We start from the raw sequence: 17,701 nt of genomic DNA on the forward strand, positions 1-17,701 counted from the left end.
CAGTCTAACAATCTGAATCTATTATTGTCCTTTTGTAACTTTCTAACCCATTCTGCAACGTTTACTGCTCTATCTGATTTGGTGTCATCAAAATTGGATTTATTCCTTTCGTTCCTTTCAGAGTGGTTGATCAGTGTGGCAATAACTGAAGGCACAGGACAGGTCACTGGGTGACAGCACTAATTGATCGTACTGCTTTGCATATATATTCATTATCTCTATGTTTTGTCTATCTCCATATCTAAATCCTTACCCCATCCTTAAGTATCTGCAATTTTGAAGAAAATGACTCATATTTATCGATGTTTATTATCCCATCACAGTGCGGTCAGGCAGCATCTGTGGAAAGAGAGCAAGCTAACATTTTGAGTCCAGATGACTCTTCAGCTCTCTTCAGATAACTGTGGGGCATTGACACATTTTCTGGCCAAATAAGCAAAATGCCAACATCAAAATAATTTTGGAAGATGCTGGCTAGAGTATTTATAATTAGAGATCATTCCAATATAAACAAAGGATATTCCCTCAAATAAATAAGAAAGAGGAAACAAATCCAGATTTCCCTGAATGGTGAAAGAAATAGAGGTAGGTGTTAAGAAGAAAGTGATATGCTTATGACAGATGTTGATTGACAATACAACTGAAAACCAGGCTAGACGCACACGTTCAGAAAGGAATTGAAAATCAAATAAATAAATAGTGAGGACAAAGATTAGTAACTATTATGAAAGAGAATCCCAAAGTTGTATAAAGGCATATGAATATAAAACCAGTGATAAACAACGAGTAAGGACTATTCAGCACCAAAACTGGGATTAATACCCAGAAGCAGGGGATAGAATTTGAGTATTTTAAATTGATACTTTGCATTTGTTTGTACCAAGGGAGATGACACAGCAGACATCATGGTGGAGGAGGGATTAATTCAAACATTTAAAGTGTCTTGATAAGATGAGGTATTGGATAGACTGTGTTCTTACAGTTGCTAGGGCACCAGGATTGGATGGGATGCATCCATGAATACTGAGGGAAGTGGGAGCAGAAATTGCAGTCATTGACCGTAATTTTTCTGTCTCAGTTAGATTAGAGAATTGCAAATGTTGCACCCCACTCACAAAAGCCCAGTAATCTACAGACCAATCTGTTTAACCTTGGTTTTGGGCATGTTTCCGGAAACAATCATTTGGGAGTAATTAGTATACACGTGGACAAATATGGGGTAACTAAGGAAAATAAACATGGGTTTGCCCTAGTTGCCCTAAGAATGTGATGGTGAGCTGCCTTCTTGAATCTTTACAAAGCATTGGTGTAAGTACACCCACAATGCTGTTTGGGAGGGAATTCCAGGATTTTGACCCAGTGACTGTGAAGGAAAAGCGATATATTTCCAAGTCAGGATGTGAGTAGCTTGAAGAGGAACCTGCAAGAGTGGTGTATCTGCTGTCTTTGTGTTTCCAGATGTTTGTGGTTGTGGCTTTGGAAGGTGCTATCTCAGGAGCATTGAGAATTTTCTGTATTTGAACATAGACTGTTTCAGTGACTGAGAGGTGCAAATTATGCTGAATGTTGTACAATCATCAGTGATCATCCCTACTTCTGTCCGTATGGTGGAGGGAATGTTATTGATGAGCAGCTGAAGATGGTTGAGTCCAGGAGACTACCCTGAGGAGTTCTTGCAGAGATGTCCTGGAGCTGAGATGACTGACCCCTGACCACCACAACTTCCTTTCTGTCAGATATAACTCCAATCAGCAGGCAGTTGTGCCCAATTCCTATTAATTACAGTTTTACTCAGGCTCTGTGATGCCATACATAATCAAATGTGGCCTTGATGTCAAGGGCAGTTACTTTCACTGGAACTCTGCACATTTGTTTATGTTTGAACCAAAGCTGTAATGAGGTCAGGAGCTGAGTGGCCCTGGTGGAACCCAAGTTGGGTGTCACTGAGCAGGTTATCACTAAGCAAGTGATGCTTCATAGCACTATTGATGACATGACATCAGTGATGATCAAGAGTAGACTGATGTGGCGGTAATTGGCCAGTTTAGAATTGTTTGACTTTATGCATACAGGACACACCTTGGCAATATTCCATATTGTCAGTTAGCTGCCAGTTTTGTAAATGTACTTGAACAGCTGGCTAGTCATTTGACTGCAGTAATAGCTCACTTGCATATAAAAAGGGAGCAGGAGTAGGCCATTCGGTCCTTCAAGCCTGTTGTACAATTCAAAATGATCATCCAACTCAGTATCCTATACCCGCTTTCTCCCCCTATCCTTTGATCCTTCTGTAGATGCACCACAGAAAGCGTCCTTTCTGGATGCATCACAGATGCAACTGCTGTTCCCAGGACCAAAAGAAGCTATAGAGTTGTGAACACAACCCAATCTGTCACACAAACAAGCCTCCCATTGACTTCATCTATATTTCTTGCCACCTCCCCCCCGAATCAATGATCCCCACCACCCCCCAGCCTGGTTATACTGTCTTCCACCTTCTTCCATTGGGCAGAAGATATAAAAGTTTGCATAAATGAATGATTGGATTCTGGAACAGCTTCTTCCTTGCTGTTATCAGACTTTTGAAAGGGCTCTTTTAATATTAATGTTATTTTCTCTTTGCACTTTGTCAACAGCTGTAACACTATACCCTGAACACTCTGCTGTTGCTGTAGAATATGACTTGCCTGTCACCTCGGTTCATGTGACAATGACAAGTCAAATCCAATCAAATCAAATCCCTTTGGCCCCAAGAGCTGGATTTGTAACCTCCTTCAAAATGTTCAATGTTTTGATCTCAGTCGCAATCTGTGATGGAGAATTCCGCAGGCTGACGACCCTCTGGGTGAAGAACCTTCTCCTCATCTCAGTCTTAAATGGCCTACCCTGTATCCTTACTGTGATCCCTGGTTCTGGACCCTTGGTCATCGGGTACGTTCTTTCTGTGTTTACCCTGTTGAGTCCTGTTAGAACTTTGTCCTAAATGGCCTATGCCTGCTCCTATTTTCTATCTCTCTTTGTAGGTCATTTTCTGAGTGGCAGCCAGTGACTTTTGGGGTATAGCAGGGATCCGTGCTCAGATCCTAGCTTATTGCGCTTGACTGTCCTTTGAAATAGTAAACCAACTCTGTTCAAGGGCAGTTGGGATGAGCAATAACTGCTGACCTAGTCAGTGATGCTTATATCCCATGAATAAATTGGAAAGTTTTATTTGTACCTTCATCATTCTCATAGCTGAACCATGTGCTGGATTAGAGTGGCCTGGCATTTGGGTCTACCATCCCAGTCTATGAATTATACGTTGAAAGATAAAAGTGTTGTTGAAAATAGGTTGAATAGGTTGAAAAGAAAGTAAATGATTTTTATGAATTTTACAAACCCAATGACCAAAGTTGTTTAAGCAGCTTGGGTTTGGAGCTTGAATGTGTCTCCACAAAATAAACCTGCTGACTTTATTCTTTATTCTCAGAAGTATTCTTACACACAACTGAATGTTTTATTTCCCCATCACCAAATCTCGAGTGATATTTTTTCCCCTATTAATCACCACCAGTAAATCACCCTTGCTCTGACTTTCAGCTGATCCTGTCTAGTCTTTGAAAACATTAGCTGATAACATTTGGATGAAAGGATCAAACAACATGAGGACATATATAAAAAAGTGATAAGGATAGATATTAAACAAAAAACATAATGAGAGTAGAAAACGTGATGAAAATATCTAGAAAAAATGTGATGAGGGCATATATTATAAAAAGGTATATATTAAAAAGGGTACGATGAGGGTATATATAAAAAGGATATTTATGAAAAAATGAGGGTATGTAATAATAAAATAACATGATGAAGGTTTACATAACAAGAAAAAACACGTGATGAGAATATGTATAAAAAGAACACACATTAAGTTAGCTGTCAGTAAGGTCAGATATGGTGAGTAAGCTTTGAAGCCTTTTTGTTGGTCTTGCTCAGAGTTGCTTTGCTCCATGTTCTACTGATGAAGGATCAAAGCAGCTGGCGTACAACCACACTGCTGTCAGTTTGAGCACAAAGCACCTGTGAAAAGGAAAAGGTCCAATTACTGTCGATTGAGTGAGCTAGCTGCATGGAGGTGCAAATGATTTCAAATGCTGCTAATTCCAGGCTGAGAAGAAAGGAGGTAGTGTAGTGGTAATGTTACTGAACTAGTTACCTAGGACTGCTGGGTTTTAGGTTCTGGAACATGAGTTCAAATCCCAACATGGTAGATGACGAAATTCAGTTCTTGTCCTCATTCCTGTTATTTAGGGTGCTTGTCATGCAGAGGTAGTGTCCCTACCCCTGCAATAGTAGGCTAGGGTTCAAGTCCTACCTGCTCCAGAGTATAATAACATTTCTGAACAAGTTGAGTTGAAAAATAAGCTATATTAAAATAAATCCTAGGCTGATGATCCAAATAGAATCAGGTATTAGTCCTGTCTAGTGGCCCCTAATATACTAAGCAATGAGGAGTTTGATGTCCAACCTGAATAGGCTATCTCTGATGAGAACACAGTGTGCCCTGTTTAATGAGCTCTGATACCTTCTTTATATCCAATCAAGAACCTTTTCTCATCCTTCCAAAGTGTAGTGGCCAGAACTAGATCCATATCTCTTGTTATGGCCTAATCAGAGCTTCAGCATAACTCCCTTTTTTAACGCTCAATGCCTCTTTATGAAACCCACGATTTGTTAAACACACTCTCAGTTTATTCTGTCACTTTCATAGATCTATGCAAACAAACTCCTCAGGCCCTCAGTCTCATCACACTCTTTAGAATTCTGCCATTAAGGCAAATTCCCTGTCCCTGCACTTTCTACAGGTTTCTGTGTCAAATTAAATCTCTAATCTGTCAAACCTATCTGCGCACCTTTCTGTCAGCAAATTGTTTGGAAGGCTGTCCCGCATTGGAAATAGACAAAATTAGATGTGAGTTTACTTAACCATATTGGATTTTAATTGGAATTCCCTTCCACTTTCAAATTATGGACCAACATCAGCACTCATTGAGTAATAGAGTCATACAGCATGGAAACAGACCCCTCAGTCCAATTCGTTCATGCCAAGCAAGTTTTCAAAACTAAACTAGTCCCACTTTTTTGGCCCATATCCATCTAATCCTTTCCTATTCATGTACCTGTCCAAATGCCTTTTAAATTTTGTAACTATACCTGCATCGACCACTTCCTCCGGCAGATTATTCCACATACGAACCACCATTTGTGTAAAAAAGTTGATCCTTAGTTTCCTTTTAAATCTTCCTTCTCTCACATGAAAAATATGTTCCCTAGTTTCCTAGGGAAAACACCTTGGCTATTCATCCTATTCATGCCCTTCATGATTTTATAAACCTCTCTAAGGTCACCCCTCAACCTCCTATGCTTCTGTGAAACTGTGCCAGCCTATCCTTGTAATTCAAAGCCTCCAGTCCTGGCAACATCCTGGTAAATCTTTTCTGAGCCCTCTCCAATTTAATAACATTCTTCTGATAGGAGGGTGACCAAAATTTACACAGTACTCCAAAAGTGGCCTTACCAATGTCCTATACAACCTCAACATAGAACAAAGAACAGTACAGCGCATTACAGGCCCTTGTGCCAAACATTTATATTAATCTAAGATTAACCTAATCTACACACTCCTTAGTTTACTGCCATCCATGTGCTTGTCCAGCAATCACTGAAATGTCCCTAATGTCGCTGACTCTACCACCACAGTCATTCCATGCATGCACCCACCAGTCTCTGCGTAAAGAACCTGCCTCTGATATCTTCCCTAAACCTCCCTCCAATCACCTTAAAATTGTGACCCCTCGTGACTGCTATTTCTTCCCTGGGGAAAAGTGTCTGGCTATCTACTCTATCTATGCCTGTCATTACCTTGTACACCTCTATCAAGTCACCTCTCTTCCTTCTTCTCTCCAGTGTGAAAAGCCCAAGATCATTCAATGCTCTTCATAAGACAAACTCTCCGATCCAGGCAGCATCCTGGTAAATCTCCCTTGCACCGTCTCTAAAACATCTCCATTGCTCTGATTATGAGGCGACCAGAACTAAGAGTAGTCTAACCAGGGTTTTATAGAACTGCTGAAAAATGTGTTGCTGGAAAAGCACAGCAGGTCAGGCAACATCCAAGGAGCAGGAGAATCGACGTTTCAGGCATAAGCCATTCTTCAGGAATAGCTCAGTTAGGAGAGCGTTAGACTGAAGATCTAAAGGTCCCTGGTTCAATCCCGGGTTTCGGCACGTTACCCACTTGAAATGACTTTCTCTGATCTCCAGCATCTGCAGTCCTCACTTGCTCCTAGTTGATTTTATAGAACTGCAGCAAAACCTCGCAGTTCTTAAACTCAATCCTCCTGCTAATGAAAGCCAAAACACCATATGCATCTAAACAACCCTATCAACTTGGGTGGCAACTTTGAGGGATTTATGTACTTAGACCTCAAGATCCCACTGCTCCTCCACATTGCCAAGAATCCTGTCTTTAACTCTGTATTCAGCATTCTAATTTGATCTTCCAAAATGAACCACTTCGCATTTATCTAGGTTGAACTCCATCTGCCACTTCTTAGCCCAGCTCTGCATCTTGTCAATGCCTTGTTGTAGCCTACAACAGCCCTCCAAACAATCTACAACACCACTGAGCTTCTTGTCATCGGCAAACTTACTAACCCACCCTTCCATTTTTCCATCCAATTCATTTATAAAAACTACAAAGAGCAGAGGCCCAAGAACAGATCCCTGTGGGACACCACTGGTCACCAACCTCCAGTCAGAACACTTTCCATCCACTACCGCTCACTGTTTTCTTTTGGCCAACCAATTCTGTATCTATATAGCCAAATTTCCCTGTACCCGTACCTCCTAACTTTCTGAAAGAGCCTACCATGGAGTATCAATTGTCTTAATGAAATCCATATATATCACATCCACTGCTCAACCTTCGTCGTCCTCAAAGGACTCAGTAAGGCCTGTGAAGCATGAACTGCCCTTCACAAAGACATGCTGTTTATTTTTAATCAAACTATGTTTTACCAAATAGTCATAAATCCCATTTCTCAGAATCCTTTCTAGTACCTTGCTTACCACAGACGTGGTATTCCCAGCGATTTCCTTATTCCCTTTCTTGAACAGAGGAACAACATTTGTCTCCCTCTAATCATCTGGTACTACTCCCGTGGAAAGTTAGGACACAAAGATCATCACCAGAGGCACAGTAATCTCATTCCTCGCTTCCCATTGTAACCCTGGATGTATCTGGTGCAGCCCTGGGAACTTATCTATCTTGATGTTTCCAGAATTTCCAGCACATCCACTTCCTTAATATAAATCTGTTCAAGTCTATTAACCTGGCCCACAGTGTTCTCACTATCAACAGTGTCCCTCTCTCTAGTGAATACTGAAGCAAAAAACTCATTTGGGGCCTCCCGTACCTCTTTAGACATCAGGCACAAGTTCCTTCCACTATGCTTGATCGGCCCTACCCTCTCTCTGATCATTCTCTTATTCCTCAGGTACATGTAGAGTGCTTTTGTGTTTTCCCTCATCCTTCCCATCAAGGCTTTATTGTGCTCCCTCCTAGCTCCCGTCAGTCCATTTTAAGTTCTTTTCTAACTACCCTGTAATCCTCTAAAGCTGTGCCAGATCCTTGCTTCCTCAACTTTAAGTAAACTTCCTTCTTCCTTTTGACCAGACACTCCTCTGCTCTTCCCATCCCTTGCCTGTCTCAGTAGGACAAAGTTATCCACCACTTGCATCAAGTGCTCCTAAAAAACAGCCTGCACATTTCTGTTGTGCTTTGCAAGTCAAACAATTGTTCCCAATTTATACTCCACAGCTCCTGTCTAATAGCAGTATAATTTCCCCTCCCCCAGTTAAATACCTTCCCATACTGTGAGCTCCAATCCCTCTCCATGGATTTAGTAAAAGTGAGGCAGTTGTGGTCACTATCACGGAAATGCTCTCCCACCGAGAGATCCAACACCCGGTCTGGCTCATTGCAAATCATGACGTCTCAACTCCTATACTCAAAGATCTGAGCAATGAAGGCAAGCTTCCAAAATACTGCCTTAACCTCCCTGTCTACTTGTGATGTAACTTTCAGCAACCTATTTACCTGAACCCTTGGGTCTCTTCGTTCAACAACACTACCCAAGGCTCTACCATTCACTTTGTAAATGGTAGAGACTGTTGAGAGTGTGTGCTGGAAAAGCACAGCAGGTCAGGCAGCATCCGAGGAGCAGGAAAATCGATCTTTCAGGCCGGAGCCCTTTACCGGTCCTACCCTTGTTTGTTTGCAATATCTCATATTTATCCAAATTAAACTCCATATGCCTCTCCTGTACTGTACATGTACTGGAAAAAGTGTTCCCAAATGTCTTGAAATTATGGTCAATGCTTGCTTATTGAACTTCAATAGGGCTAAGAATTTAAGCTTGGAAATATTGTCAGATAACTGGCTCTAGGTGTTTGTGCATCTTCTGATGGATATTATTCATGGGGTAATGGAAGTTGCTGGAAGGAGTACTTGAATCTCAAATCCACAAGAATCAAAAAGGAATTCAATGGAAATCCATCCTTCATCACAGTTCAGATGCAGTAGGTACTTTGAGCAAGATGTAATCTGAGCTGTCTCTTATGTCTGAAGCTGTCGAAGTCTGAGATGTATTGAAGGTTATTTGTAGTTAACAATTTGACAGTGTCAAGGTGACTATTGTTGGCACAAAATGAACATTATTTGGGCCTCTCTGTGTCTTCAAATGTCTATTTTAGTAGGTGTCTATTTTTGGCAGGACCTAATACACAAATTTAACCACATTTGACATTTTGCTGGACTTGTAGTTTTTGTATTGTTCAGATCTGATAAAACCAAATCATTTGCTGACTGGAGTTTTAGATGAATGAGAACTTTGGTTGTGGAATGATCAGGAATAAAGTCATGGTTGTTATGAAACCTCGCTGGTCAGCTACATGCCCACCAGTTTGAATCAGTTTTGGGCTACAGTGTAAAAAGACAAAGTACTTTGATACTTTCACATTGTCACCTAAACATTGGATGTTTTAAAAGTTCTATTTTGAATGAAAATCTGGAAGTTATTCTCCAGTAAGTAAAAATGACATGGCTCTAGGGGTATCTGGAACAAATTCACGGTCCTGCTGAGGAGCCTTATTTGCTAGGAACATATACTGGGAAGTTAAACTGAGTGATCCAGTGGTACACAATATTTTTCATCTGCAAAGGATTTTCAGCATAGAGATGATAAATTGATGCTTGAAACTGCTTGCAGCTTATTGCTACAAGTGAGACAATATCAGGCTTTATGATGCATGTTCATTTTGTGTGGGGAGGAATTTTTGGAATTTGACCAGTTGTTACAAATAAAATTAAATGGGAATTTAAGAATTGCAGTCAGCCTTTGTGCACCTTTAAATCTATACACTTAGGCCTAAGAGGTCTGGTGTATGCTTAAATCAACATAGGTAGAGTCCCTATGTTTAGACCAGGAGACTCAGGTTCAAGTCCCACCTGCTGCAGAGATGTAGGTGAAAGTGAGTACGACAGATTCTGGAGATAAGAGCCAAGAATGTGGTGCTGGAAAAGTACAACTGTTCAGGCAGCATCCAAGGAGCAAGAAAGTTGATATTTTGGGCAAAAGCCCTTCACCGGGAATTCCTGATGAAGGGCTTTTGCCCAAACGTCGATTTTCCTGCTCCAGAGATGTGCCTAGTCTGAACAGGCTGATTAAAAAATCTATTAAAAGTGAGACCTGACCTACTGAGTTCCTGCAGATTTTTCTGTGTTTCTTTAAGGTTTCCAGTGCCGCAGTAATGGTGGCTGCCTGGCTCAGATGGTTAGAACATGGTGGTTCAATTCCAGTTCTGGCTAATGTTTCTGGCATCCAACCCAGACATTGCTTGAGAGTGCTTATGGCACTATGATTGTTGCCTTCCCCTCTGCCAGGAGGCCCAGGTTCAAGTTTCACCTGAACTGGGTAATAACATCTCTGATCAGGTTGTTAGGAAAACAAAAGACAGTTGAGTTCTTCCCTCATGGAGTGTTGGTTTATCCCTATTACACTGGCAGAGCAGGTTAAAGCTACTTTCTGCATTGTTACTGAACTCTGTTCTCAAGAGGATTTTGAGGTTTCTTATTAGAGGGCCTCTTGTGCTGTATTGGTAATATCTCTGAGATAAGAGACCTGAGTTCTAGTCCCACCTGTTTCAGAGGTGCGTAATAACGTCTCTGAACTGGTTGATTAGGACAATCTCTTGAGAGCTTATAAGGAGATGCTTCTGGAACACTGTGGGCATCATTTCAAGGGGAGGCAGGTATTATTCATGCTACATTCTGTAAAAGAAATCTAGTATTAAGTAAGAGGCTGGCATCTGGTTTCTTTCTTCACCCTCTGGCTGTTGTAACCTTAACAGACATTGCTACACTGGGATCATAATGCTGGCTCTATGTTGACATGAAGTAGTTAATATTAGAGAACTTTCTTGTAAAATTTCTGCAAAATATTACAATATCAAATTGTATATTTCTGGTCATTTCTCCCATAGAGGCAAGAAAAATGTTTCATGCAGATGGTGCCTCTTTTAATAACTAACTGGTAACTTGCAGCTGGTATACATACACAACTTAATAGAAGGGATGGAGCAGCTAATTTTCCTCCTAATCATTTGAGAGCTGCGATTGTTTCAAAATAATGGTTGTGATGACCAGACAGTTCCTGGAAAATTGCAGGGGGCAAAAGATTTCTGTTTTAAAATAGATCCCATCCAAGTGTATAATAATGTAAATTAAAAGCCTGTCATTTTAATCCTATCATATAAACTATTAACAAGAGTTACAAAGTGACAGAGGGTGTGCATAATACTTGAAGTCAAAGCATACCATTTGCCATCAAAGCAATCAACGATTGCCATAATTACTTCCCATAATTGACATTGATAGTTCAATACATTTCAGTAACATCTGCCGTTTGTTTTGGTATTTGAGAACCCAAGCCATAATGTAGAGCCCCACTAACTTAAAAAGAATAGGAATGAAGAAAGCATTGAGGAGGTTCATTAACGTGGGATTTGGGCTTAAAATGCAACAGGCACATGACATATTGTCTCAGTAGTGCGAGGGTGGGAAATGTGGAGAAATTAGCCTCAGGTACAGCCACTGATTGCTGTGTAGAAATTCCTGCTGCAGAGTTCTGGACTAAATCTGTGTGGGATGGCTCCAATTGATGCTACATTTGATTGTGATGCTCTTTACAATCAAATAGTCTAGTTAAACTCATTTATGAGGAAGGTTAAATTACAAAAGTGTTACTAGTTGTTCTGAGATTGTGAGTGAGTAAAAGTCAAGACCTTTGAGAGCTGGGAACTAGCTTTAAAAATGAAAGATTGAACATTGGTGAAAGGAAGGAAGACTATTGCAGTCAACGAGTTCCATTGTTTGAGTGTTTTTTGTGGGAAGGAGTTCATCTTATGTATTTACAAAACATTTTACAATTATGCATTGTGAGATACATTTGCAACTGAACTTAGCTGACCTCAATTCACTAATTATTCAATTGCTTATCCATTCATTCAAGTATACTGTAATTTTCTATGTCAAAGAGTGTGGTGCTCGAAAAGTACAGCTGTTCAGGCAGCATCCGAGGAGCAGGAGAGTCAAACTTTCAAGCATAAACTCTCCTTCATTTGTCTGCTTTCATCAATTCTTTCTTTGATCAGTTATGGGGAGAAAATGATAGGACTATAAAAAAGAAAGCGTGTTGGGATTAATTGAAGAGCTTGTGGAAAAGGCCAGAATGAGAATGATGGGCTGAATAACTCGTCCGTGCTATAAAATTCTATGACTTATGGAGTGGTACCATGGCTCAGTGGTTAACACTGCTACCTTATGACTTCAGGGACCCTGGTTTAATCCCACACAGGTGCGACTGTGTGGATTTTGTACATTTTCTCTGTGTCTGTGTGGGTTTCCTCCAGGTGCTCTGGTTTCCTCCCACTGTCTAAAGATGTACAGGTTAGGTGGATTGTCCATGTTAAATTGCCCATTGTGTCCAGGGACATGCAGGCTTGGTGGATTAGCCATGGGAAACGCAGGGCTTTAGGGATATGGTAGAGGGATGGGTCTGGGTGGGATGCTTTTCAGAGAGTTGGTGTGGACTTGATGGGATAAATGGTCTGTTACTGCTGTATAGGGATTCAGTTTTGTCCATTCATCCATTCATCTTTCAATTCAACCTGTTTATATCCATCCATTCAACCTGTTTATCAAATGAAGTTACTTGCTTATCCTCTCTTCTACCTATCATTCAATTTACTTTTCTTCCCTTCTACAGATTTCCTCAGTATTATAAACTTTCTGTAATGATTTGCAAAATTCTAAACAAGTCCTCATTACAGTAATTTTTTTCTAATAAATTATACAAGCATGTTATGAATATAATGGATGCAGTATATGTTTATTATTGATCTGTAGATTCAGTCAAGAAATGAATAATAACTGGCATTTACTAGAGAGGGGAAATAATTCTACGTACTGTATCTTTTAATTACTAAGGAAACAACTAGCCAAAGCAGTTCAAATGATCAAATGTAGCATTTCTACTGTCTGTATGTTGGCATCTATGATAAGTTTTGGTTAGTCTGATATTATGGTATTCATTTGTATAAAATTGCCAACAGAATCAGTCGCTGATTACTTTGCTGCTGTGTAAAGGATCATGGAGCCATAGGGTCATTTTACAGAACACTAGGAGGCCATTGTGCCCATTCAGTCCACGTTGTCTAACTGTAGAACAACTCAATTATAACCATTCTGTCACTGCAGATTTGTTTTCTTCTAGTGTTTATCCAATTTTGTTTTGATCTCATGAATTATCTTTGGTTCCATCACCCTCAGAGAATTCGAGGTCATCACCATGGTCGGCAATTAAAAAATAAACACCACCATAAACCCCCTGTACCTCTTGTTCAAAACCTTAAATCTAAATCCATTATTAATGTCCTTGTCCTAAACTGGCAGTTTAAATGCCTTGTCTTTAAACCATTCTGCACCCTCTCGAGGGTCCTCACATTTTTCCCAAAATATGACCAGAATGGATCCATTACTCCTGTTGTGGCTTAATTAGAATTTTATTAAAAGGTTGTACTCTGTACCCATAATAAATTTTGAAACTCAAGATCCTATATATTTTATATTATCTCTATACATAAGCAACCCAGGTTCCTGTGTCCAGGTATGCACTTATGGGTGGCACAGTGGCTCAGTGGTTAGCACTGCTGCTTCACAATGCTCGGGACCTGGGTTCGATTCCAGCCTTGGGCAATTGTCTGTGTCGAGTTTGCACATTTGCCCTGTGTCTGTGTGGTTTCCTCTGGTGTCCTCCCATAAACTGAAAGTGTGCAGGTTGGGTGAATTGGCTATGCTAAATTGCCCATAGTGTTCAGGGGTCTGTAGGTTAGTTGCATTAGTCAGGGATAAATATAGAGCTGGGTGCATTACTCTTCGGAAGGTTGAAGGGCATGTTTTTACACTGTAGGGATTCTATTCTAACTCATATGTTTTCATCAAAATATATCACTTCATACTTCTCTTTATCAAAGTCCTTTTTGTGGCTTGTCTGTCTTGTCCATGTTTTGTTGCAGTCTATTTACATCATCCTAACTCTTTGGCATTCCCCAGCATGGTATTTACTGGTATTTTGCAATTTCGTCCTATATTCAAATACAGTATCCAAAACTATTTTTTTAAATTTTTATTTTTATTTTTTATTTTTCACAAAGCAATTGTCATAGCAATGTCTCTAGGAGAACAGTATTTTCAGTCTCAAAAATAGCCATTTCCCATAACACTGTTTTCTGTCCTTCACTCAATTTTTCCCCATGATGTCACATTCCCACCTATCCCATTATCCTCGATTTTGCTAAAGTGTTTACCCAATTCTTTGTCAAATGTTTTCTTGACATCCAATATGCATTGTATTCCATTCATCAAATTTCTCTTCTACTTCATCAAAATGCTAAATTACATGTGTCGCTTACTATCTGCCTTTTATAAGTTGGTAAGCACTAGATGCTTTCTGTGGTGATGTCTCAAATTCCATATTACAGTTTAATTATACTTGTTAATATGTCAATAAAGTTTCAGAACTGAAATCATTTTAAAAAATAATAAAATAAACAATTAGTTACACACAGACCAATTGGCAGTAACAAACTGCATGATTAGAATGTTCTGATGACACAAGTTGCTTACATTTGCCCAGATATTCTGCTGGTCAGAGTTACTGGAGCAGCAATTGCCGACTGGAGTTGTGCTGGGACCATGCAGAATCTCAGCTGACTCACTCGAAATTTCCACAAAAATTGATCCATTCCTGCATCTGGAACCCATCAAAAGAATTCATTTAAGTTAGGAAATTCAGAGGGTACTGATGCACATGAGTTAGTAGATATGATGGATGTGTTTCTATATGGTTTCTGCAAATGGGAGGCTTTTAAAGATGGATGAATATAAGAACAAAGGAAGTGCAACCATATTTAATTGATCCGCTTAGTCTTCAACTATTAAGTAAACAAAATAAGGTTAGATTCAGGTCACTCCTTACTTTGAAAAAATAAATAATTACCAATATTATGCATTGTATTGCATTTTATCACAAACAGACTTAGAATAATTGACCTCAACTTTCAATGAAAACTCTGCCTTACTGATATGGTTATTGATTCATGAAATATAACTCAATCAGGACTCATTATTTGTCTCATCATTTGCTTCATGACTGAATGCTACCTTAATAGAGTAATTTGATTGGCAAAAAATGGCTTCTTTTAGTCATGTGTTCGTATCAAACCAGCTTACTGACATGTTTGCTATTACAGAGTTACCATAGAAAAATGGCCAAGTTAAATTAATACTTAACACTTAATATGTATTTGCCTTTGAGAAGGTAGGTTGCCTTCTTGAATGGAGATTAGTAGCTTGCTAGTTTCATAGAACAATTATGGTTCGACCACCTTGCCCCAGGTTGGTGTTACAAATGAACCAGACTGGAAAAGCATATTCAATCTCTAAAGGACACTGGTGAACGATATAGATTTTTACACCAAATCACTTCATGGTCACCATTACTGACGCACACTTATTCCAAATCTTATGTGAAAAATTGAATTTGACTTTCCAATTATTTGATTAATGTCTCTAGATCATTAGCCTAATTTTCTGCTAGTTCTGTGGCAATGAACGTCATTGATATGATTTGGTCTATTGCCCACCATACAGTTCATTCCTCATGGCTGCACTACTATGCAAATGGATTACAAACATTCTGTTCTTTGTTTATACCCAATATCAATGCAGTCTATCTGAGCCAGTTGTCAAAGCTCAGGAGAGTTTCCACCAACAACTTTCCACGAATCACATCAGCACCTCACACTTAGTGCTCCAAAATTCCATATCTCACTCTACTCTCGCCAACTATATTCTCTCAAATTTCAGACCCCAATTTCACACTCCAATTTAGGACTAGCCTCTGGTTCTCTCCAATATTGCCTGAACTGTAGGCCATGGGTTCTTTACTTTGGTGTATTGCAAACCTATCTTCTCTGGTCAGTGTACTTGTTGGGATTCCTGGAGTTCCATCTACTATTGTCAGCCTGTAAATAGAGTCTGAAATGTTTGTTTACTATGCCAGCCTGCTGCTGCAATAGGATGCATTAAAACCAGCCTGTAGGTATTGGATGAGAGATTTTCTTCCGATATGTACACAAAGTAGTAAGTGGGCCTAAAGTTGTTGATTTTTCGCACAGATGTTTCGCACTCATCACAAAGAAGAGTAATGTGATGCATGAATTTCAGTGCTGGTGTGATACCAAGTATTTAGGCCACATCTCAATGAGTAGCAGATTATATCAAACAGCGCATCCCTTTGGCTGTTCAGAACAAGCAAGGTACTGTCTGTACTCAACCAGACCACACTTGAAAAGCTCTCAACACTGCGTCCAACTTCGATACAATTCTGCAAGTAAACAACACTTGCTAATTAATCCTGAGTATGTGAAAAATTATGGTGACTATCCATTTAAGATTGTCAGTTGGATTCGTGTGTGGCATGCCTGTTTAGGATGGAAGCTGTATATGTGAATACATAAGGCCGTGTTATTTGCAGATAAAAGAACTTGTCCACACACTGTGCCTGTATTAACTCATTAGAATAGGTGACAGTCATTCTCTGGTTAATTTCTCTGGATGATGTCTTGATTAATTGGAGTCAACCTATGTTATTTAAAATTTAAATAAAGCTTGGCAGATAATTGTCAGTCATAATTTAACTGCATTCTCCATGGTAATGCTTCTACCAAACAGTGTATTTACTGACCAATCAGCATTGTCCTTTCATGCAGTGTAATAGTTCCCTTTTCATTGATGTTTCTTGTGAATTGTCCTGACATGTGCAAGATGAAAAGCTTTGACAAAATGACATTTTTTTCAGCAATACTCAAGTTCTGTATGACCAAGTGACTAATTGCTAGTCTCTTATATGAAGTACTTTAAAAAAATCTTCTTTGCTGAGCATGTAATTTCATCCAATTCCTATGGATTACTATAATTTGATATACGCGAAGCACTTCTTAAAGTCGAAGCAGTCATGAATCATTTACATCCACATGCAAGCTGTCTTGCTGCATGCCGTTTCCTACATCAGTAGAAACAAATTCATTTTGTCAGTCTGGTGCTGATTTATAAACTGCAGCATCACATTGAAGTAAATACTTTTTGCTCTACTATGGGGTAACTGAAAATGTGAAGTTGAGGCCATAATCAGATCAGACAGGATCTTATTGAATTAGCAGGCTAAGAAGGGCTGAATGGCCTCATCCTGCTCCTAATTTCTATGTTTGTAAGCCAGTGTGCCACCACTGACTTCTTAGTGCAGAAGTCTTGCCATGAATCCTAGGGGATCACAGTACAGAAGGAGGCCTTTCAGCCCATTGTGCCTGCATCAGTACACTAAATGATTAACAGTGTTATGGGATCAATGTTATCACCTACAATTATGGCCAATAATATTAATGCATCATGTTAGAAAGTGATCTAGATGTTAGTACAGATAGACAACGGCACAGACATATTGAAAGATTAGATTGAACTGGATGCATTCTGCAGTCAGACGAGAAGATTATGATAATATTCTATTTGCTCAGTAACTGGCCTTTTAAAGTGATTTTTTTTCTATGGTGAGTTGGGCCTGACCCCAAACAGACTACTTGTCGCTCTGTTCAAAGCAATCCTCCTTCTTCTGTCTACAGCACTTTCCTGCTTCACAAGCTTTATTCTGAGGGATTGAAGATACATATGTAGTTATAGAGTCATAGAGCACAGAAATAAACCTTTTTAGTTCAACTCATCCATGCTGATGAATTTTCTAAAACTGAACTCATCCCACTTTACCGTAATTGGCTCGTACTCCCCCTAAACCTTTCCTACTCATGCAATTGTCAAAATGTCTTTTAATTGTAGTAACTATACCTGCATCTACCACTTCCTCTGGCAGCTCATTCCACACATGAACCTCCCTCTATGTGAAAAAGATGCTCCTCAGGTCTCTTTTAAATCTTTTTTTTCACCTTAAAAATGTACCACTTGGTTTTGAACTCACCCACCTTGGGGAAA

The 17,701-nt window shown here is 39.6% G+C and overlaps 1 protein-coding gene and 1 non-coding gene across 5 annotated transcripts in view; both read left to right on the forward strand.

The window, feature by feature from the left end:
• LOC140477346 (dual specificity calcium/calmodulin-dependent 3',5'-cyclic nucleotide phosphodiesterase 1A-like) overlaps positions 1–17,701 on the forward strand; it is a 647,210-nt gene that overhangs the window by 306,694 nt on the left and 322,815 nt on the right. The gene's annotated exons all lie outside the window — the stretch shown is intronic.
• trnaf-gaa (transfer RNA phenylalanine (anticodon GAA)) lies at positions 6,184–6,264 on the forward strand. The gene has a single exon. It is a non-coding gene; the product is annotated as a tRNA-Phe (tRNA).

This window comes from Chiloscyllium punctatum, chromosome 5 (genome assembly GCF_047496795.1).
Source record: "Chiloscyllium punctatum isolate Juve2018m chromosome 5, sChiPun1.3, whole genome shotgun sequence".
NCBI lineage: Eukaryota > Metazoa > Chordata > Chondrichthyes > Orectolobiformes > Hemiscylliidae > Chiloscyllium > Chiloscyllium punctatum.